The sequence below is a fragment of the Cebus imitator genome, unplaced genomic scaffold (genome assembly GCF_001604975.1).
Source record: "Cebus imitator isolate Cc_AM_T3 unplaced genomic scaffold, Cebus_imitator-1.0 Scaffold110, whole genome shotgun sequence".
NCBI lineage: Eukaryota > Metazoa > Chordata > Mammalia > Primates > Cebidae > Cebus > Cebus imitator.
In genome coordinates, this window is record NW_016107425.1 from 3,552,116 (window position 1) to 3,577,014 (window position 24,899).

General features: G+C 40.9%; 1 pseudogene; it reads right to left on the reverse strand.

Moving 5' to 3' along the window:
• Window positions 1-1,350: 1,350 nt before the first annotated feature.
• On the reverse strand, window positions 1,351-21,223 carry LOC108310942 (annotated as a pseudogene).
• Window positions 21,224-24,899: the final 3,676 nt, after the last annotated feature.

A 24,899-nucleotide genomic window follows, 5' to 3' on the forward strand; every position in this document is an offset into this window, starting at 1 on the left:
GGGTAATAAGCATAGTATCTGATAGGTAGTTTTTAAATCCTCACCCTCCTCCCACCCTCCACCCTCAAGTAGGCCCCAGTGTCTGTTTTCTTCTTTGTGTGCATGTGTACTCAATGTTTAGCTACCACTTATTAGTGAGAACATGCGATATTTGGTTTCTGTTCCTGTGTTAGTTTGCTTAGGATAATGGCCTCCAGCTCCATCCATATTGCTGTAAAGGACATGACTTTGTTCTTTTTTATGGCTGTGTAGTATTCCATGTTGTATACTTACCACATTTTCTTTATCCTGTCTACCTTTGATAGGCATTCAGGTTGATTCCATGTCTTTGTTATTGTGAATATGGCTACCATAAACATACGTGTGCCTACATCTTTATGGTAGAATGATTTATATTCCTTTGGATATATACCCAGTAACGGGATCACTGGGTAGAATGGTAGCTCTGTTGTAAGTTCTTTGAGAAATCTCTCAACTTCTTTCTACAATGCCAGTGACCATTTCTTTAAAAAGATGGGTATAACATTTGCTCATTTTTCTACTGAAAAGGAACCCCTGTCCTTCACAGTGTAAAAGAACAATTCCACCAGCTCAAATTCTACCTGCATGCCATTAGGGCTGGCTCCATTGCATGCAACTGGCTGTCACAGATTCTCTGTAGCTTTTGGCCCCTGCTCCGGTCTGGCTTTAGCTTTTCCTATACAACTGGATCTTGGTTGGTTTACAGCTCACATCTGATATTTTTCTGGAGAGACTCATAGACACGTGATGATCTCACTTTTACTGTTCTCTGGAGCATTCCTTTCTATGGTGGAAATTGGCTTAGGCCTCCCCCCTACCAGTGCTGGGCCTAGGCCTTGCTCTGCTGCTGCTGAAGCAGCTTCTGTAATACTTGGACCCTAAGAGGCAAGGGCATTGGGGTTCAGAATATTCAGGTCTGAGTTTGAAGGATGTTTTTGTTTATTTTGGTATCTTCTGCATTCCTTGCCAGTTCCATCCTCCTTTCAGCAGTAGTACTCTTAATTTCCATCATACACTCTTCTATTTCTTTATAAACATCTTGAGTACCCTGGCTTAATTTTCTCCATTTTATACATTTCCATTTGCCCTTTGACTCTCAGTGAAGCCCTAAGGTGATTGGCTTTTTTCCTGACTAATTGGCCTCCACACTGCTAGAGTTTCTTATAACTTGCAAAACTACCCTTTTGAATGGCAGTGCTGGATTACCTGGTATGACGGCAAACTTTATGTGTCAACCTGGCTGGGCCATGGTACCCAGACATTAGACCAGCCAAACACCAGTCTACATGTTGGTATAAAGATATTTTGTAGATATGATTAACATTTAAATCAATAGACTAGATTTTTACAGACTGCCTCTTGGAATTTCTTGTAGTTCTCCTTGTCTTCCACCAGCTGAGAGAATAGCTCGAGGCCCTTCATAACAATGTATTTTTGAATGACTTTTAAGATTTTGCTCTGCTCGAGCATTTCTCAAGAGATGTTGAGGGGCAGATCCTGAGAGTCAACCAAACCATGAATAAAGTTAAGATACTCTTGTGTCAACTCATCACAGCTGTCCGTGGTGAACACATGATGGACAGATGGTTTGATGTTGTTCTTTTCCTTCTTGTTCTCAAAGAGATCAAAGGGAGTCTATTGAGGGATGAGTAACAGTGCTCTGAATTCCAACAGACCTATAGAGAAATGATTGCTGCCAAGTGTCTTCCCAGTTATTGATGAGGCTCTTGTAAAATTCTCCATACTTCTCCTGGGTGACATCATGAGGGTTTCTGTGCCAAATTAATTAACTTGGTCTTGTTTGGCTCTTTCTGATCAATGTATTTCTCTTTAATATTCTGATCTTTTTCTTACTCTTACTGCTGTCATCTGAGCCTGCATCTTCAATCTTGACCCTTTCCTCAGCATCTTTATTTTCCTCTTCTTTCTCACCTTTCTCTTCTTTTGCCTCATGGTCACTGGTTTCCTTCTCTCATTTCTTCCCCCAAATAAAGAGTGATGGGATAGCTTATGAGCTATGAGCACTTATTTACTACTTCTTTGACTTTGACTTGTCTCTCTCCTAAGTACTCTATCTGGTCTTCCTTAAGATGAAGGATCACTTTGGGACCCCTGCCAGTGGGCTTACTGTGGTCAGCACATACAGTGGAGGAAGACTCTCAGGCATGCTGTTCATCAGCATTGTGATGTGTGATCACAGTCACTTTCTCTGCCTCCAGGTAGATAGACTAAAATCCAACACCAAACTGCTCAATCTTGTAGACTTGGCAATGGTTCCCAAATTATTTGTGAGGTCATCCTTATCCTTGGTCATGCCAATGTCCGTGTCCACAAAGTCAGGGTGTATTCCTGAAGGTTGAAGATGATGTCAATTTTCATCTCTTTACTGCTGTTCAGCTCAGAAGAATCTGTCAGGCTCTTAGCAAATTTTGTTTAATGCATTAAATCCATTAGAGATCAACTCTTGAAGAAAAAATTTCTGGTTGGAATAGAAGGTAATGATGTTGAGATACATGAATCAGGCAACTTCTGCCTGAAAAGCTAAAGTCTCCACCTCCTCCTTTCCATGGTACACTTCCTCAGGTATCTTGAAAGGAAAGGGCCACAAGTACTAAACAATGGAGTGGGCCAGGACTGTCCAACTTGCACGTGGCATCAAGCCTGAGCAGGGATAATTGATAATTCCCAAGTCATAAGGTTCCAGATCTTCAACTGACCTCATCATGGATCAGCTCGTTACGCCTACAAGCTGAGCCACAGGATCTTGCAGCAGAGTCTACCAGTGCCCACCCCTTCCCTGGGGCTAAGGCTTCCACATACCTGAGTTTTGCTTTAAAACTTGACACTGATGAATACTACCAGGCCCACCATCCCTGATGTTCTCAGTCACTATCTGGATGCCTCCCTAAGACTGGAGAGGAGGGAGGAGGTGCTTGATGGGGCACTCTGCATGCTCGACTGAGGAGCCTAAGCTCTATCCTAGGAGATGTTTAGGTATCATTGAGGGTTTTCATCACAGTATGATCATCTCTTGGCCTTTATAACTACTGTGATCCCAAGTGAAAGTCTGCAAATACCTTGTTCATACAGTCCTTGCATTCTCATTGCAATATTTCAGTGAGGAATAAAGTTGTTAGCTACTTTCCTTTTTTATGAACAGTCACAATCTAACAAGAATTTAACTTAGAATGACCAAAACTGAGTCAGAGACTGGTTTGAGTTACTTCCTTATTTCTTGGAGCTGAGTCCTTTGAACAAGTCCTCAGCCTCCTGGCAGGGGCATGGCCAGAGGGGCGGGGCATGCAGAGGGAGACACACATCCCTGCTGCTGGGGTACAAGGACTCAGAAAAGCTTGTCTCTGGAAGTTCCAGGTCTGCAAACGGGGAAAAAGAATGCCTACAAGAATTATAATTGCTTTTATTCATAAACCTTCATTCCCAAAAAACCCATCAAAGTTCTGAAAACAACCTCATCCTAGTTCAGTAAACCTCATTTTCTCTATAGCAGAGAAAGAGTAAACAAATTTGCTGATCACCTCTCCCTTCTTTTCCATTCTAAGGTAGCCTGGACAGGAAAGCTTTTCTTCCATGGCCTGAAGATTCTGATGCCACAGCACTAGAGGAGCCACAAGTTCCTAAATTCCAGGCTCCCCTGTCAAAGCTTCTCCATCCACTTCTGGCATCAGTGCCAAAGGGGCATGGGACAAATGGAGATCTGTCTAAAATCAGTCCAATTGTTTTAATAATATTAATAGTGTGTAAAATGAATAACTACAAGAATAATAGTAACTACCTATAGAGTGCTTTCTCAAAACCTGGCGTGGTACTGACACTAAGCTTTTGACTTGCATTATTTCATCAGGGAAATATTTCCATTTTCCAGATGAAAAACTGAAACTCAGAAAGGTTAACAACTGTTCAAGTATTCACACCTAGTCCATGGTTGGAGAGATGGTTCTTAAGCCTGTTGAAAACCACTGTGGTCTCCAGCAGGAGGTATGGCTGCCAAAGGGTGAAAGTTGCTGGGGTGAACCCAGAGGATGAAGTGGTTGGCCCCTTTGCACCAGATCTAGTTAGGTGTCTTCCAGAACAGCAGTGGCTCTAGACACTCAGTATCTCCAAGGTCACTTCAGAGTGGGCCTAAATTTCTGAGCTTTGAAGTATCCTTGATCTCATCTCAGGGTTTTCCTAGGCTATGGACTGCTTCTGAAACTAAGTTCTTGCGACCGCTATCCCAGTTCACTTTAGCGATGCTCATCAGACACAGCGTTCCCAGCCCAACCTCTTCAGTCTGGCAGTGTAAGTCTAGGGCTGTTTATGGATAGGGAGTATGGGAGGGGTGGTAAGAAACTGCTTCTTAATCCTTTTGTCCTTCTTTACTTTTGACTTCTCTCCGTATCTTTTAACTATGATCCAATGGGATGACTAGATAGCCTGGTGTCCACAACCCTAGACCTCTAGGAGAAAATGGTTTGCTCTGAATGGCTAGGACAGGAACTACTCACAATCACAGGTCAAACCAATGCATGGCCAGTGAACGCACACTCCTCTGGCACATTCCTGTGCAATGTATATTTCTGTGAAAATAAGAGGTGGGAAGATGCACAATTAGGTGAGGTTTGCTCCCACTCCCTTTTAGTACCACTGTTTCAGTGACAGTAGTGGGGAGAATGTGACAGCAATTAATTTCACAAAAAAAGCAGACAGTGCTGTCTTGCCAGGGCTTTATACATAGAGTCCCTGCCTGGAGTTACTGGCAAAAAGAACAGTAGGACCTGTGACCTACGGCCACTGAGATCTAAGGAAAACCGGAAGTTTACCCAGGAACCAAATGATTCATTGCAGGACCATTGTCCATTTGCTCAGCTTCCTGCTTCCATTCCATACCCCTTATCCCTAAACAGCGCTAGACTTACTTTGCCAGAGTGAAGAGGATGGGTTGGCAATGCTATATTTGATGAGCATCACTAAGGTGAAATGGGATAGCAGATACAAGGACTGAGTTTCAGAAGCAGTCTACGGCCTAGGAAACCCTGAGATGAGGTCAAAGAAACCTCGGGGCTCAGGAAGCTTGGGCCCACTCTGGGGAGTGCTACAGGTGCTAATGGAAGTTCTCAGTGCACGGATCAAAAGGGAGATGCCATGAAAAGGAAATGCATGCAGGGCATCTGAGGACAGAGCACGCTTCTCTGTTCTTTAGCTCTTTGCATTTCAGATCTAGTGTCTTCCTTTGCAGCCTTTCAGAGCTCTGTAGGCTGGCAGGTGTGCTAGACCTTCTGTCTAGACTAAGAGGTTGCTGAATTCATGCTTCGTCTCCAGTTGCAGGTAAGATTATTGTGAGAGAGGATCTTTTTGTCTTTGGCCATTAGGTTTAAAATCCAAGCAAATCATACAATTTATTAGGCCTGTAGATTATGTTGGCTTTGGGAAAGACCCATTTCAATATGGGTATTTGAGTGGAATTATCCTTTCTGCCTATGTGCGATGAAAATTTTCTACTTTCAGAACTTGTTTAGAACTCAGCATGAAAAACCAGTCAACACACATACCACACAGCGCCCAGTGAGTTTTCCGACAGAATAATAAATGGCCTAGAGCTAAGTTGAAAGCAGTGTGATGCTATGAAACAGGGGAATTAGAAATCACCGTTTGATTCAAAGTTTGAGGTCATAGTATGATTTGGTTACAGGTGGCACCAGCTATTGTGATGTTAGCATGGTTGAGAAATTACTGTAGCATTCCTACCCAGTTTCATGAATAATGCAACCTTTCTTTTGGGTCACTTGGAAGACTTCCAGCAAAAATGTAGCCCTTGTCAATTCCTAGGAGCAAAATGTCCTCATAAAGAGCTTTAAAATTCTGCCAATAAAACATCTAGAGAAAACAAATCAAGTAAAACTCTTCTTTTTATTCATTTGTAAATGTTTGATTCAAAGTCAAGGTTTTCAGAAACGTGGTCTGCAGACCACCTGCATTAGAACCACCTTATGAATCTTCTGGGCCTCACTACAACTGGGAATCTGAATCCCCATTGAGAGTCTGAAGAGGGATAGGTAATAGATCCCTCAGGTGATCGGGGACATCTTCAAGTTTGAGAACCGCCCCTAGAATAATTGATCACTTCACAGCCTAAACATCCATACCTCACAAAACTTACATGCTTTCTTCCTGGCCTGAAATTTATAGAGCTAGAATCATTAATCTCAGTTAATTCAATTCATCAAGCATTTATTGAGGAATATCTGTGTGCTGTCAAGGATACAAGAAAACGTAGGGCCCAGTTCTTGTCCTCACTAATCTTATAATCTAAGAAGAAGGATCAGACAAATGCAGAAATAAGCACAATGCAAGGGAGAATATAATGAGCCCTTTCAGAAGACAGATCTCTTCCAAGTACCAGAAGTTCTGAGAAAGGGGCCCCACTCTGCAGAGAAGACTAGGAAAGGCGTGGTTTTTGAGATAGGCCTTCGATGACAGGTACAATTTCACAGGAGGAGTTGCAGAGTATGTTGGGATTATGAGAAGAAAGAATGATGAGAGAACACGTATGGAACCACAAATTAGCAGATTTGAGCTAGTTTAGGGCTATCTCATGACTGCCTGGAATGCTGGGTAGAGACTTTTTTATTGAGATATAATTCGTTTGTAAAACTCATCCTTTTAAAGTGTACAGTTCAGTAATTTTAGGCTATTCACAGACTTGAGCAACTATAGACATTAATTCAGAACATTTTTATTATCCCTAAAACAAATCCAAATCTACTGGCAATCATTCCCCATTCTCCCCTCCCCCAGGCTCTGGCAACCACTAATCTACTTTCTTACTTCCCAGATTGGGCAGATGATTTGTACATAATTAAATGGGAGTAGGGAACTACTAATGATTTTAATTGAGGTAAAATTTGCATACAGTTAAATGCACAGATCCTAAGGATACAATTCAATGAGTTTTGACAATGTATACGCTCATCTTACTAATTCTTCAAAATAAAGAATATTTTCTTTACCCTAGAAAGTTCTCTTGTGGACCCTTCTAGCCAATTCATGCTTCGTAGGCAACTATTATTCTGATTTTTGCCATCACAAATTAGTTTTGTTTTTTCTCAAGCTTTATGTAAAATGGAAGTACACAGTATGTACTCTTCTGTGTCTGGCTTCTGTTTCTCAGAATAACATTTGGAGATTCATTTATGTTGTGTATGTCAGTGGCTCATTCTTTTTCGTTGCTAAGAAGAATAAATGTGCCACATTTTATCTCTCGTTCCATTGATGGACATTTGAGTTGTTTTCAGTTTATGAACACTTGTGAACCAAGCAGCTGTCAACTTTCTCATGCGCATCTCTTTGTGGACATATGCTTTCCTTTGGGGGTAGGGGTAAATACCTAGGAGTGGAATTGTTGGTCTGTAAGCTACTGATTTTGTTTTGCGGGGTTTTTTTTGTTTTGTTTTTTGGCAAGAATGTGATCCACCAAGACTGAACTTTGAGAAAATGAATGCAACAGCAGTATACAGTGAAAATTAGGAATGGAAGTGAGAAAATCAGGAGGATTGATGTCCTTTGTGATTGGGAGTCAGCTTATATGGAACATGGAAAATGAGTGGATATGAGCAGGCAGTGGAAACAGAACTTTCAACAACAGCTATTTGTTTGGTCTCTACTCTCCAAGGGATTCTCAGGTTCCAGGCAGTCTGGCGGGTAGCATGATAGACTCATTCCTATTGGTGAGAAAGATAAATATTCTGGTTTTGGACAACAACATGGATCGCTGTCCCCAAAAGGCCATTTCCCAGCACTTCCCCAAGTGCCTGGCACAGAGTATTAGTGGAATGAATGAACTGCTAGCAGTCATTTGATACTTGTGAAGAACGAAAGGGCATTGGGGAGAGTGGGTGGGCTGAGGCAGCAGCTCATACACCAGAAATTAGTCCACTTATGCGACTGGCCGATTAAATTAGTTACTTGTGTCATGAGGTGGAGAATTTTATTCATCAGAAATTCTCCTCCAGAGTTGCTCTCAAGAAAATCAGTTGCAGTGTGCCTCATGGTTCTCCTGCCCTCCCCTAGCCCCTCCCCAGGGACTCTTTTGGAGCTCCTGATACATGTTTATTCTAGCGTATTTATGGACACCATAGAGCACAAGAACGGTGTTGAATTCCAATTTAAGAAATGTGGGGTGGGTTTTTTCATTACTATGCTGACTGTGAACAATTTTAATAATCTGTTTCTCAGTTTTCTTATCTGTAGAATGGGTATAGTCATAATAACACTTGTTTCATTCTCATAAATAAGTAGATTATAAAATCAGAAGAGATTTTAAATGCTAAAATGTTTTGTAAAAGGTAGACTCCCCGTCAATTTTCAAGTGATGAAACAACCTACAACCTTTTCAGCTTGTCTTTTAAGGCTTTCTTTGCCCAGTGGTCCAAACTGCCTTGTAGTTTATTCTCTTACTATTTTCTCCACTGACAACTTGCTGGACGTTAGCTGTGGCCAGACATGTCCTGGTGTGCACCCACAGCCATGCTCCATTGTAGCCTCTGCCTGAACTCATTAAATCCTTCCCAAGTTCTATCATTCACATTAACTATTTCATAGCTGTCCCTATAACACTCCCCTATTCTGCTTTGGCACCCAGATTACAGCAGAAGTCACCTGTCCCTGAGGTTGAAATAAAATGGACTCAACCCAGTCTCACAGAAGGTGCAGCACATCCTGGCTCCATTTCTGCACGTTCTGGGGAACTGCAGACTCATGGACACTTCGGGCTCCAAGTTACTGCTCTCTCTAAAATTTTCAACTCCCCGTGTCTCACCTTCTGTGGCTCTTTCTTCTCTCAGCAGATATCGATTCACCCCACCTACTGTTTTTGTAATTCCTGCCACACAAAGCACTCAGAGGAGGAGGCATTTGTTTATATAAAGTTTATTAACAAGTTGGCACATTGAAGGGAGGTTTATAGTATTTATAGTACTACATGAGAACATGTATGCATAATATTAAATCTTATACATCCTTCATCTTCAAAGTTATTTGGCTGCCCTGCTAAAAGAATACCTCATGGCCATTCTTCCCTATGGCCCCAGCCTCTGCCCCCGGCCTGTCCTCACTCCCCACCTTTCTTCTTCCTTCCCTCTCTTCTTTACTCTCCATTTCTTAACCCCAAATCCTCTAGCTCATTCTTTGTCTCACTGTCTCCTTCCAGATGTCAGTTTTAGGGTCTCATCTTCACTCCTGGAAGAGTTTGTCAAGGTTTTTGGTATTTTTTTTCCTAAAGAAAAATAATTCCCTCTTTAAAATATATTTGCTAGCTTTTAAGATATTTGTTCCTGTTCTATTGATTGACATTATTTATGATTATGTCTTACAAACCTTTCTTGTTCTATGCTTCCTCTCAGGGCAGGTTTATTTGTGATTCATCTGAGTTTAAAGCCAATGCCTTGTATGTAGACAGCCTCAGTGTTAAATGAATGAGCAAATAAATGAATAAAAAGCTGGTATTTTCCATATAACCCCAGACAAAGCAGAGTGGAAGAAACAGAAGCACCAGGTTTCCATGTTAGGATACTAATATGATTCAATCACCACTGGAAGAGATCAATACAGGGTACTGAGGGCTGCTCCTGAACTCACCCTGACCCCAGTGAGCAGGTGAATGCTGGGGCCAAGGTCGATGCAGGCTTTGTGCTGTGCCTGCTCCCCGGGAAATGAGTTTGTAGCACCGATTCTTTTCAGAGAGGCTGCTGACCTTCAGTTGAATGGTAACAATTTATGACCATTACCAATGAGAACTAGAACTGTTTCTGTGACTCACGGGATTTGTCCTCTCCATCCCATATGTAATCCTTCGGATCAGAGTTCCTTCAGTGAAATCAGAATTGTCACGAGGACAACAAACTGAAGGCTGAATTACAAAAACTGGCTGATTGGAAGCATGAAACATGAATTTTATTATGAATGCTCTGCCATTCATCTTGCTAAAACATGGGAAAGAGAAGACTATGGCCTGGGCATCAGTGAAAGAGGCTATCCAACAAAGAAAATTCTCTTGAAATTGTCATTGAACACAGCAGTTCTTTAAATCCTGAAATTAAACATAACACTAATATTTGTAGGTCTTTATAGTTCACTAGTGAATTCAAAAGGTGCATGATCTCATGAAATCCTCACAATAAGCCCATAAAGATTATCACCACTCCCATTCCAAAGATGAGGGAACTGAGATCCACAGAGTCCAATTTTCCCAGTGTTTAGGAGCATGCCTAGGAAACGGGCGAGCTGAAATTGGAAGCTTGTCTTCTGGCTTCCATTTTTCTTTCTCCATCACATCATGCTCCGTTGCCTGTAACATAACTGTGAAGCCTTGTCCATACATTGCATGTTCATAGTTCTGGGACATAAGAATCTATAATGTGTAAAGTCATTGGCCTAAATGAGTGATGCAATGGGCTTAGTTTCTAGTAATAAAGTTATATTCTTAAAAGTCATGGTTTGAGTCAATAAATAATTTTGCTATTCTGTACATCAGCTTTGACCCATTACTTGGAGTGAGCAAACCTGGATTGTGTAGCACCGGATCCAAGAGATGCACACAGGGTTTTAGAAAGCTGAAAGAGAAAAAAGTGGGATGTACTTTCTCTCCCAGCTCCAGGCACTTCTTCCCTATTTCGCCAGGCTGGAATGGTCAGCATAGCATGACGGATAAGGTCCTATGTTTTGGAATCTAGCTGCAGTGGGTGTCCTGCCTCTTCCATCCACTTTGCACAAGTTACTTACCCTCTCTGAGAGTCAGTTTTCTTTTCCTCTTCTAAAGAATGAAAACATGTCTGTTAGGATTCTTTGATTGCAAGCAACAGAAGCAGATTCACTTTTGCCAAAAAGAGTAATGTATTGGAATGATCTTAGTTCTCTCCCAGAAGCAAAGGAAAAGGCCTATGCAAAGAATGGAAAGTAGGCAACTCCATGGATGGAGATGACAGAAGAAATACATTCTCCTCAGCATTCTGACACCAGAATGACTCCACCCGAACCATTTGTCATCCTGGGGTCACACAGGGTAAGCTTGATTGGCCCACCTTGAGTCATGTGTCCCCACTTTGGTAGGAGGGATGGGTAGAGGATTTTGACTGACAGGTTCTAGAACCACAGGGACTGGGGCAGAGGCAGTTACTTAAAGAAAATTTGGAGTGCTGCTTTGAAAAAAGAAGAAAAAAATACAAAAACAAACAAAAAACCCTCCTGAGATTTAAATGGGAATTTTAAAAAATAGTACTTCATGGGACTGTTTTTAGGATTAAAGATGTCATAAATTTAAAGTGTTTAGCACAATGCCTGACACGCAGTGGGTGCTTGATAAATATTTAGCAGCAAATGGTTGTTGTTAGGCTGGAGCCGAAGTGAGCTGAGAAGGAATATGAATAATGAAGGAGAAAATAAATAAAGAAATGGATTCAACAGGTGGCTTGGCAGGGTAAAGAACAAACCTCCTCCTTCCCCTGATACCATGACCACCCCTAAAATACCATGAAATCTGTCATGAATGCTTTTAATTATTTGAACATTCTATTTTGTATAAAGAATGCCAGGAATGCTAACTGCACAGACACCAGTAAATGGTCACAACCAGAGGCTGTTTCACCTACTAAACTGAGTAACAGATACATAGATGCACCGTATAGAAAGCAAATGGCAATCAAGATGAAGTTGGAATGATTCATTTTCAGAAAATTCAGTTTTAACCATCTAAGGAGTGGAAAGAATATTTTATAATCATTATGATGAAATCATTTAAAAATTACAGTAAAATAGTTTTCACTTACTCCTCTGTAACATGAGTGGAATGTATTGGCAATTAACAATTATACTCTGATATTTCTGTGTACCAACTAGCTGCAATGAACGTTAATATTTACGTGTTACCTACACTCTTACTGACCAGGCCAGATTTGGTCCCTCGATCCTTATTTCTCAATTCCTAGAGACATAAATGGGAGCTGCAGGTGAGTTTCTGAAGACACATTTTCAACTGCTGTAGTTTGTCATTCTTATAGTTTATATCCTGAAAGCTTCATAACTGTGGCAAATCAGCTCTCACTCTGGGAATGGTCTTAAACAAGTTGGAAGCCATAAACCTATAGACAGTGCCAAATGTATCTGAACAATCACTCACCATAATGGTGAAAACGTGGCTCTATTATTTCTAAAATCACAAGGTATTTAAATTATGATTTTGAACAAAACAATGATACCTATGTATCTATTAAATCAAGCAGACACAGCTCCAGACGTTTACACTGGGACCACTTTGTGAGATGCTAGGGAATATAGGTCTCTTCTGGTTCTCATGTGTGTATGTAAACCTTGACATTTCTTTAGAATCTTTGTACAGAATAGACTTACTGCATCTTAATTATAAGCCTTTTCCCTCAAAGTGTCCCATCATCTATTCACAGAACCTGGCTTTTGGGGATTAGGGATTAGGTAATGCCTACAAAATTTGAAACAACTCAGACTTCAGAAATGTATTTTGCATTCATGCTCACTTCATTTACAGGAATAATGGGCTAGGAACTTTACAAATCTCTCTCTCTTTCTCTCTTTTTTTTTTTAAACAATCCTTGAATGTTCTCAATGAGTGGACTTCTTTTTTTTTTTTTTTTCCTTTTTTTAAGAGCAGGCAACCATCCTGGCTACCGTAATGCAGCCTTAGTGTTCCTCACATGATCTTCATTGTGATTCTTTTAATGGCAGAAAAGTGATCCCACCACATATTTGTGTGAAGAATCAATAAAGCTACATGAAAAAAATCACTTTCTTTGTAGGTGCAAGGCTGTTCACATATTTGTGGGATGGTTCCTGGAGCCGTGGATAAACCAAGTAAGCAGGGCACTGTAGGGCCAGCACCAGAATCCTGTCTCGTGCGTAAACTGCTATCCCATTTTCATTTTTCATTTGTGTAACTGATTTTTCCTGAGCAGCTTACTGCCATGGTCTGGTTATGAGAAGATGCATCACAGAAGTCAATGATTGCTTGATTCATAAAAACCCGTGTATTTTGCCTTCTTTACTGGCATAGTTAATGACTGACAGAAAACTTTATATAATGAGGCAGCATTACTGCCTAGGAAACTTCCATCCCTTTCCACTCTGACTCACTGTGTAACATTTTCCCAACATTTAAGAATGTCATTTCCTGTGCTCCCCTATCTTCTTCAGCTGTGTGTCAGCCCACCCTGCCTGTCCTCATCTTGTCTGCTAATGGGTCCATGCACCTCACCTCTGCTCCATGGGCTGCATGGCTGCCCCATGTCAAGCATACATTTTTACCAACTGTGAGGCCTGTTGGTCATTCTCTTCTGTCTTGTGTATCTCTCTGCAGTCCTTTAGCAGTCTGGAGCAGACACTGGCTTTTGCCCCACCTCTCGCTGTGAGATGAGCACTCTGGACAGAGGACATATTCCTAGCTCAGCTACGTAGCAGAACTTTTAAACTTTCAAACCAGCATGACTTCAACTTTGTCACATTCTGCACTTTCAACATCGGTTTCAGATCCGTGCCAGTGCCTCTAACAGCCAAAATAAGCATCTCATGTCTGATGTTCCTATGTTACTCTCCTTCGATGTATAGTCATTAGCCTTGTTTGGTTATGCTCCATGTTCACAGCACTGTGTGTGTGATCAAAACAAGTTTTAACGCAAGTAACATAACATGGCCTCTGTAGTTAAGTGTCAGTCCAAAGGTTCCTTGGGAAAATACCCAGCTTTGAAAGATCTGCCTAAAACAGTTGACTCTGCTGTTAAAGTGTCTGAGTTCAGACTGTGGCTCCACCACTGACTAGCTCTGTGGCTTTTGCAAAACTTCTTAGGTGCTTTCTCTGCCAGATAGGTGCAGGGGGTGCCTACTCTCAGGCTATCAGGAGGATTAAATGAGCTAGTCACGCAAAGCTCTTAGAGTAGTGTTTGTCACTGAGTAAGCACTCAGCGAGGTGAGTTATTACTAGACAATATTTTTTTATCTCCCTCATGAAATGTTGATTTCTGCATCAGGAGTGGCCTATACAGGCTTATGTAGAAAAAAAGAATATTTTTCATCAGGGAAACAGTCTTGAAAAATGCACATTGTCTGGTGGTTCCACTGGAGATCCTGTTGCTTGCTTGGAGCTGCTCTATATTCATGGCCCTGAAGGCTGACTTCCAGCTCACCCTGCATCTGAATGAACGGGACAGCTATCCAGAAGTAAAGTCTGTATCAGATTCCGCTGCCAATATAGTTTTTCAAAAAATAGGACAGTGGTTTTTAAAATACATGCAAGTTTTGCTCCTCACTCTGGGCGGGGTTTCTTCTTTAAACGGAGCATTTCTCTGTTAACAGCATGCTTTGCAGCTGCCATTTCTGACTCCCTATGGATCCACATCCCATCCAGGCATAAAACCAGTTGGCCAATTTCTGGCTTGGGAGGGATGTTTTAGTGGGTGAGGGAACTGTTCTTTTAAGGGCGGCTGCCACTTGAGAGTGCAAGTTCATTGTTGGCAACCCCAGCTGTCCTTCATTAGGGTAATGACTGCAGACTGAGGGGAAGGCTCCCTGCCAAAGGTGACTCAGAGGAGAGTCAGATGCCCCTCTCAGAGAATGCAGCTTCACAAAGGGCTGCTTAACCTGGACCCTGGCTTTCACAAGCCCAGGAGGGGAATTTTAGTTTCAAGTACTGTGATTGTTTTCACAGGCCCATGAAAGGGATCTTTGTCAGAGCCTAATCATTATCATAACATTTGAGTGGCCACATAATTCCATTCAGTTCCACAAATAACCAATGGTGTCAATTATGTACGGGACATGGAGCTGGGTTTTCAGGGAATTCAGAGAAACAAGACATGGTTCAAGCCCTCTAGTAGCTTACAATTTAGTAAGGAAGCTAAGATGAGTATAATCACCAATTATCCAAACAAGTGTTCACTGGTTTTCTCTTACATGCCTGGAAATAGGCCAGACAAGGAAAAGCAGGTGCATAAAGCCAAGTCTCTCCCCTTGAAAAATGAAAGTAAAATAGATGCCACGATGATTTCTTTTATAATTTAAGGCTTCTTATTTTTAAGCAATTTTAAACTTAGAGAAAAGGTAGAAGAGTACACTCTGTATAACCTTTATGCAGATTTCCAGTTGGTTAAGATTTTAACACAGTTGCTTATCATTATTTTTCTGTAAACCATACACACACACACACACACACACACACACATTCTTTGCCATCTGAATCAACTGAGAGTAAGCTGAAAACTTCTAAACAGTTATTTCACTGCATATTTCCTAAAAGACAAGGACACTCTCCCACCTAATCACAGAACAACCATCAAAATCAGTAAATTAACATACTACAATATTACTCTGTAATCCCAGGACCCCACTTAAGTTTTAGTAGCTATTTCATAATGTCTTCAAAGTGGGAAAAAATTCCCTTTTTAGTTTATGATCCAATCTAGGATAACATATTATATTTTGTTGTTGTTTTCTCAATCTCCTAAGTCTAGGACACTTCCTCAATCTTTTCTTGTCTTTTGTTACCTTGATATTTTTGAAGCATACTCAACAGTTATTTTGTTGTGTGTCCTCCAATCTGAGTTTGCCCGATGCTTTCTCATGATTAGATTCAGGTTGTACGTGTCTGACAGGAATACATAACGTGGTGTTGTATACTTCTCGGTCTGTCATGGTAGAAAGGACATGATATCTGTTAAGTCTCATCCCTTGTTATGTTAACTCTGATCACTTGGAGAAGGTGGTTTTAATAACTGTAGAGTTATTATTATCTTCTTTTGTAATTCATCAGTATTTTGTGAGGAGCTACCTTGCAATCATATAGATACTTCATTCCACAAAACCTCTCAACTTGTTTCATCACCCTTAGATGATTCTTGCCTGAATAAAATTACTACCATGATAGCTGCCAATTTTGGTCTTTCTAATTTCATCATTGTGTCTACATTCACTAGTTGGCATCCCACCTAAAGGAAGTGCTTTCTCTTTTCCCTCACTTATATATTTATTCATTTATTTATTTTTATCAACAAGACCCATGGATTTCCATTTTAGTCAGTGGGTTATAATCCATTACATAGCTATTTATTTTGATGCTCGCATTGTCCCATTTTTGGCTAGTGGTAGTCCCTTAAAGCACAAACAACCATCATCAGAAAAGAAAAGAAGTTTATTTGGCTCATGGTTCTGTGAGCAGTATAGGCTTCTGATTCTGGGGAGGACTCAGGAAACTTACAGTTATGATGGAAGCACATATTCACATGGTGGAAGAGAGAGAGTGCAAAGGGGGGGTGCTACACACTTCCCCACAACCAGATCTTGTGAGAACTCGATCATGAGAACAGCAAGGAGGAAGTCTGCTCCTATGATTCAATCACCTCCCAGCAGCCACCCCCCATTCAACACTGGGGATTACAATTTGACCTGAGATTTGGGTGGGGACATGGAAACAAATCATATTATTCTGCCCTGGCCCCTCCCAAATCTTATGTTCTTGTCACATTTCAAAACACAATCATGCCTTCTCAACAGACCTACAAAGTCTTAACTCATTCCATCATTAGCTCTAAAGTCAAAGTCCAAAGTCTCACCTGAGGCAGGGAAGTCCCTTCTGCCTATAAGCCTGTAAAATAAAAAAACAAGCTAGTTTCTTCCAATATACAATGGCGGTACAGACATTGGGTAAATTCTTCCCTTCCAAAAGGGAGAAATTGGCTGAAACAAAGGGGCTACAGGCCCCATACAATTCTGAAATCCAGCAGGGCCGTCATTAAATCTCGAAGCTCTATAATAATCTCCTCTGACTCCGTGTCTCACATCCAGGCCACACTGATGCAAGGGGTGGGCACCCAAGGTCTTAGGAGGCTCTGCGCCTGTGGCTTTGCAGGGTACAGCCCCTGTGGCTACTTGCATGGACTGGCGTTGAGTGCCTACAGCTTTTCCAGGTGCGTGATGAAAGCTGTATGTGGATCTACCATTCTGAGGTCTGGAGGATGGTGACTTTCTTCTCACAGCTCCCTAGTGAGGACTCTGTTTCGGACCTCCAACCCCACATTTTCATGCCACATTGCATAGAGGTTCTGCATGAGGGCTCTGTCACTGTAGCAGACTTTTGTCTGGACGTCCAGTCAGAATGTTTTTTTCATCCATCCTCTGAAATCTAGGCAGAGGCTTCCAAGCCTCAACTCTCACCCTTGGTGTACCTGCAGGCTTACCACCACATGGAAGCTGCCAAGACTTGAAACTTGCACCCTCTGAAGCAATGGTCTGAGCTGTACCTTGGCCCATCTCAGTCATGGCTGGAGCTGGAGCAGCCAGGATGCAAGGCATCATGCCCCAAAACTGCAAAGAACAGTGGGGCCCTGGGTCTGGCATATAAAGTCATTTTTCCCTCCTAGACCTTCAGGTCTGTGATGGGAGGGGCCACCATGAAGGCCCCTGAAATGCCTTGGAGGCATTTTCCCTACTGTCTTGGCTATTAGCATTTGGCTCATCTTTACTTATGCAAATTTCTGCAGCAGGCTTGAATTCCTCCCCGCCAAAATGGGCTTTTCTTTACTACCACATAGGCTGAAAATTTTCCAAATTTTTTTGCTCTGCTTCCCTTCTAAATATAAGTTCCAGTTTCAGATAATTGCTTTGGGCACACATATGAGCGTATGCTGTTAGAAACAGCCCAGACCACAACTTGTATGCTTTGCTGCCGAGGAATTTCTTCAGCCAGATACTCTAAACCATCTCTCTCAACTTCAAAGTTCCACAAATCCCTAGAGCAGGGGCATAATGCCACCAGTCTCTTTGCTAAAGCATAGCAAGAGTGACCTTTACTCCAGTTCCCAATAAGTTCCTCATCTCCATCTGAGACCTCCTCAGCCTGGACTTCATTGTCCGTATCACTATCAGCATTTTGGTCACAACTATTCAGCAAGTCTCTAGGAAGTTCCAAACTTTCCTTCATCTTCCTGGTTTCTTCTGAACCCTCTAAACTGTTCTAACCTCTGTCCACTACCCAGTTCCAAAGCTGTTTCCACATTTGCTGGTATCTTTATATCAATGCCCTACTTCTCTGGTACCAATTTTCTGTATTAGTCCATTCACACACTGCCATAAAGACATATATGAGGCTGGGTAATTTATAAAGAAAAAAGGCTTAACTGGCTCACAGTTCTGTGAGATGTACAGGCTTCTGCTTCTGAAGAGTACTTAGGAACTTACAATCATGGTAGAAGGTGAAGGGGAGGCAGGCATGGTCTTCACATGGTGGCAGGAGAGAGGGCAAAGGGGGAGATGCTACACACTTTCAAACAACCAGATCGTGTGAGAACTCTATCATGAGAACAGCAAGGGGGAAGTCTGCTCCCATGACTCAGTCACCTCCCACCAGACCCCTCCTCCAACACAGGGGATTTACAATTCAGTGTAAGATTTGGGTGAGGACACAGAGCCAAACCATACCAATATCTTTACTGGTGAACATGGGATGATAAGGTTGATGTGACAGGATTACTGTGAAGCTTAAATGAGATGATGCACATAGGTGCCTAGCACTGCCTGCCACTCTTGAGGGCCTCACTAAATGCAAGTTCTTTCCAGTTCTTCCTCATAGTCAGCATCTGGCCTGGTGGTGTGCACACTAACAGGTGCTCAATAATTTCCAGTTCTAGTACTGTCTCAGTATTGCCAGAAACAACCTATTCAAACCAGCTTGAGTGAAAGGGGGGTTTCTTAAAAGAACACAGGACAATCTCATGACTTGGCTTCCTGTGTGTGGCTCTTGGTTTGTGTTTTCCCATCACGGAGGCCCATCTGTGACTTCCGATGGTGTTCACGCCAGGTCTGATGCTACATGCTCTTGCACCTCAGCTCTCCAAAGTTAACCTGGTCATTTTCACAGAAATAGGAAAACAAATCCTAAAATTTGTGTAAAAACCACAAAGGACCCTAAATAGGCAAATAAATCTTTGGTAGAAAGAGCAAAGCTGAAGGCATCACACTACATGACTCCAAAATGTATTACAAAGCTATAGTAACCAAAAGAGCAAAACACTGGCATAAAAACTGACAAAAGCCAATGAATCCAGATAGAGAGCCCAGAATAAACCCACTGTTTATGGCCAATTGGTTTTCAACAACACTACCAAGAACACACAATAGAGAAAGGACAATCTCTTTAATAAATGATGTTGGGAACATTGGATACACATGCAGATGAATGAAACTGAACCCTTACCTGACATGATACACAGAAATTAACTCAAAATGGATTAAAGACTTAAGTGTGAAACCTGAAACTGTGAAACTACTAGAAGAAACATAAGGAAAATGCTCCACAATATTGTTCTTGGCACGAACATTTCTTGGATATGACCCCCAAAGCGCAGGCAACAAAAGGAAAAAATAAACAAAAAGTATGTCATCAAACTGAAAGCTTCTTCATGGCAAAAGAAACGATAGGATGAAGAGACAACCCATAGATTGGGAGAAAATATTTGCAAACCACACATCTGGTAAGGGGCAAATATCCAAATAACTCAATAGCAAGAAAACAAAGAACACAATTTAAAAAAATGGGCAAAGGACCTACATAGACATTTCTTTAAAAAAAGACATGTAAATGGTCAACAGGTATATGAAAAATCATAATAATCATCAAGGAAACACAACTTAAAACCATAATGAGATATCACCTCATGCCTGCTAGAATGGCTATTTTAGTAAAAAGATGAAAGATAACTGTTATTGGCAGGGATGTGGAGGAAAGGGAACCCTTGTGTACTGTTGGTGGGAATGTAAATCAGCACAGATATTACAGAAAATAATGTGGAGGTTCCTCAGAAGACTAAAAATAGAATTACCACATGATCCAGCAAACCCACTTCTGGGTATATATACAAAAGAAAGGACATCAGTATGTTAAGAGATACCTGCACTCCCATGATATTCATTGCAATGTGACTAACAATAGCAAAGATACGGAATCAACCTAAGCATCCACCATCAGATGAATGGATAAGGAAAATGTGGTATATACACAATGGAAGATTTTCCACCCTTTAAAAAGAAGACAATCCTGGCATTTGCAGCAACATGAATGAACTTGGAGGACACCATGCTAAGCGAAATAAGCCAGGTGCAGAAAGGCAAAGACTGTGATCTCACTTACTTGTGGAATCTAAAAATGTTGACCGCATAGAAATAGAGAGTAGAATGGTGATTACCAGAGGCTGGAGTTGAGGGAGGAGGGAGTAATGAGGAGATGTTCATCAAAGGACACAAAATTTTCATTACACACAAGAAATAGCTTTAGTGATCTATTGCACTGAAAGGTGGTATAATAAATAATAATGCATTGAATATTTTTTAAAAAGCACTAAAGTTAGCCCAGACAATGTTTCAGTTTCCCATTTGAAATTACTTGGAGGGAGAATATTTTTGTCCAGATTTAGTCAGGGTTTTGTCTCTGGTCTAGTCAGCTATGGTCAGAACTGTAAACATGAGCGAGAGTAAATTGCCCTAGTCAAGGGCGTGGCTGGCCAGGATAGAACTCTTCAGTGCAAGCACTGTATTTCAAAAGGGTTCATCCCGGTTTCTGTAACTAAGAAGGCCTCTCAGTGGATGAGTCTCTAGGGTAGCTAATGTTGGCCCTGAAAAAACACCACATATGCATTCTTATAATTAATTAAGCATTTTTAACTCTAAAAAACTATATATAATTGACTATGTGCCCACACTGTCCCAAAAGTTTTATAAATATTTACTCATTCAGTTCTTATAATCATCTGCAGAAAGGTACAATGAGTATCTTCTGCATTTTACAAATTAAGAAATTAAGGCACAGAGAGGCAGGATGATTTGCCCAAGAACACACAGCCAGTCAGCAGCACAGCCAGGATCTGAACTCAGGCAGTTGGCTTGCAGAGTTCATGCTCCAGGCCACTCCATTATGCTGCAACTCGGAATAAGACCCACATAACTACACTAGGCTGCCTCTCTGACCAGCGATGCCAGCCTATTGACTTATGACCTAACGACATGAGGGTGTTACAACATGCAATGGCTCTCTTCAGTGTTTTCAGAGATAACCCACCAGGGTCTGACGCTTACCTCCTCGCTTTCTTTTATCCTTGTCCAGGTTGATGGGTGGTTGTAGAAGCTCTACTGCAGGAATCATATTACCTTGAAAGGGTTACATGTCCTACTCGTTTGGTTTTGAATTCATGTTTTTAAAGTCTTTTCACCTCAGTAACATTTTCCATTTTCTAACAACACTTTAAATTCCATTTCTATTACTTGAACATCAGGCACAATTATGCCATTTTGAGTTTCTTCTTTGCAATTAATGCAATCATATGACGCATCACTAATGCCAACCAGGAATCTTATCACAAAATAGTATAAATTATCATATTTCTATATACATTTGCAAATGTCTTATCAACATTCAAATCCTGTATACATTTTTATTAAAAAACACTCTGTTGGATTTCTGGAACTGTTACTATCAGCTGAACTAGATCAGTTTACATGACTGCTGTCTCACAAAGGAAAACTCTGATTGCAATTGGCAACTTAAATCAAGTCACCTAGGATTTCTTATCCAATCAAAGAAGCAATTTAAGCTACCAAAATTATTCTTAGGATCACAAGACCATTTTATAAGATAGATGTATAGATAAATGTAGGTTTTTTTACATAGATATATAGAGATATATACAGTGTAACATCTATAAGACATTTTCTCATAGAGATGGTATTATATTCTGATACATAGATGTATATAATGAACAATTTTATATATAAAATTCAGATACAAAGTAATAAGAATATTGGGTTAGTTATTTAGATAATGATCTGGAAAAGGCATTGGTCAAAAGTTGCCCAAGTATGTCAGATAATTGGTTGTGCTTTGGTTTGATTTCTATAAAAAAGAGTATATCATCATAAAGTTTGTTCCGGAAGAAACAATTATTCTCAGCAAACTGACACAAGAACAGAAAGCCAAACACCGCATGTTCTCACTCATAGGTGGGTGTTGAACAATGAGAACATGTGGACTCAGGGAGAGGAGCATCACACACTGGGGGCAGTTGGTAGGGGTAGGGGAGAGACAGCAAGGGGTGGGGAGGGAGACGAGGGTGGGGAGGGATAACATGGGGAGAAATGCCATTGGATCCTGGAAACTACTTATCTGCTTTCTAACTTATAGCTTTGGCTTTTCTAGAATCTTTAAATAAATGAAATCATGCAGTGTGCAGTATTTTGGGTCTGCTTCTTTCACTAAGGATAACAGATTTGAGATTCATCAGCAATGGTGGGTATATCCGTAGTCCATGCCCTTTTATTACTGAGTAGTATTCCATTGTATGGCTATACCATAATTTGTTCATTTACCAACTAATTGACATCTGGGTTCTTTCCAGCTATTATATGTAAAGATGGAATGAACATTTGAGAACAAATCTTACATAGCCATATGTTTTCATTTCTCTTGGATAAATATCTAGGAGGGGAATTGCTGAGTCATATAGTAAGTATATGCTTAACTTTAAAAGAAATTCCTAAACTATTCCAAAGTGGCTATACTCTATTAGATTGCCATCAGCAATGGATGAGAGCTCCAGTTACTCCGTATCCTTGTCAACACATAGTACTGTCAACCTTTTAGAAATGTCAGTCAGCCAGTCACGGTGGCTCATACCTATAATCCCAGCACTTTGGGAGGCCGAGGTGGGTGGATCAGGAGTTCGAGACTAGACTGACCAAGATGGTGAAACCCCGTCTCTACTAAAGTTACAAAAAAATTAGCTGAGCTTGGTGGTGGATGCCTGTAATCCCAGACTCAGGAGGCTAAGGCAGGAGAATTGCTTGAATCTGGGAGGTGGTGGTTGCAGTGAGCCAAGATCATACCATTGCACTCCAGCCTGGGTGACAGAACGAGACACCATCTCAAAAAAAAAAAAAAAAAAAAAGTCAGTCATTCTGGTGGGTGTATAGTGGAACCCTTATGTGGTTTTAATTTGCATTACCCTAATAACTAACGATAATGAGCATCTTTCCATGAGCATATTTGCCATTTGTTTACCTTCTTTGGTGAGGTATTTGTTTACATCTCTTGCTCATTAGAAAAAAGTTTATCTTCATATTATTGAGTTGAAAGAATTCTTTATATATCCTGGATATTAGTCCTTTGTCAGATTTATGTTTTACAAATACTTTCTCCCAGCCTGAGGCTTGTCTTTCCATTTTCTTAACAGAATTTTTTTAAGTGCAGAAAGTCCAATTAATCCTTTTTTATTGTGTAGTTTGTGTTCTCTGTATGCTACTTAAAGAACATCTTTGTCAATCCCAAGATTGCCAACATTTTCTTCTATGTTTTCATCAGGAAATTTATATTTCTAGCCCTCAAATTTAGGTCCATGGTACATTTCAATGAATTATTTTATATGGTGTGAGGTAATGGCTCAGGGTCTTTTGCTGCACATAGATATACAATTTTTAAGGCACCATTTGTTGAAAATATTATCCTCTTCTTTGCTGAAAAGCAGTTGACTACATATATGTGGGTTTATTTCTGGATTCTCTGCTATGTCTCATTTATTTGTCAACAAGATCATTGCCAATTCCAGATCCTAATTTACCCACAAAAGTTTGACCCAGATGGGTAGCCATGGAACATTAGAAGCTTTGGCTAAGAAAACACAGGGGACTTTCCAGATTCTCCTAAAGGTAATGGTTGTGGTGGATTGCGATAAGGTGAAAAGTATTCAGGACCTTAGGAAAAAAACAAAACAAAATGTTTTGGCCCTGGATGAAGCTGCATAGTCCCTATAAAAGAGGAGTCTGCTTAGCACCTGAGGAAGGGTCTAAATCCACTATCTGGATGCCCGCCTAATCCTGCTGGCTTCCTTAGTTGCAAACTTATCGCCTAGGACATTACCTTTTTATTCCCTTTCTTGACGCCCCATTTGCATATAGTATTCACCATGTTCATAAGCACAGAATTCCTGTGGACCCATGATGCAGGGGAGTTCATGAAGACCAAAAGGTTTTACATTTCAAATCAGGCAGCTCCAACTTTCTCCTGTAGAAAGATAACCTGTAGCTTCTAGAATTCCACTTCCCTGGGGCAAAATCCCAAGTCTTCTGCATATGGGAAGAGGGCTTAAGACATATTGTACTAAGTTTCCTATTCAGCTCTGTCTCAGCGTTCTCTCTTGATTTTGGTGTCCACTTTCCCTGTGATGAAACACTCTGTCCTTAACTCTGACCCTACGTGTATCTAGGTGATCTGGCAAGCATTTAAAGAATGGGGTGGCCTGCAAAGACTTAATTTGTGGTTTATTATTTTACATTTCACAAGAATACACCAGTCAGCACCTCCTGCTTAGCGTTTGGGGGTGGAGCGGAAAGTATTTCCAACAATTCCAACTGTCTTCCCCTACTCTCCCTCAGCAATGGAGTGTGAACAGGACTTTTGGTTTCTAAGCTCTAGACCCTTCCTGTAGGCCACTGAGGCGCCTAGAAATGAACTAGACTTCTCAGAGGACTTATACTTTAACCCTGTCAATTAAGCCCTGCTTAGGGGAAGAGGGCTATTCTTTTTTTAAAAAAAATTTATTTAAAAATTAATTTTTAAAAAACTTATTTAAAAAAATACCTATGTAACAAACCTGCACATTCTGCACATGTAGAATGTGCAGGTTTGTTACATAGGTATACACGTGCCATGGTGGTTTGCTGCACCCAACAACCTGTCATCTAGGTTTTAAGCCCCGCATGCATTAGATATTTGTCCTAATGATTTCCCGTCCATTGCCCCCCACCCCCTGACAGGCCCCAGTGTGTTT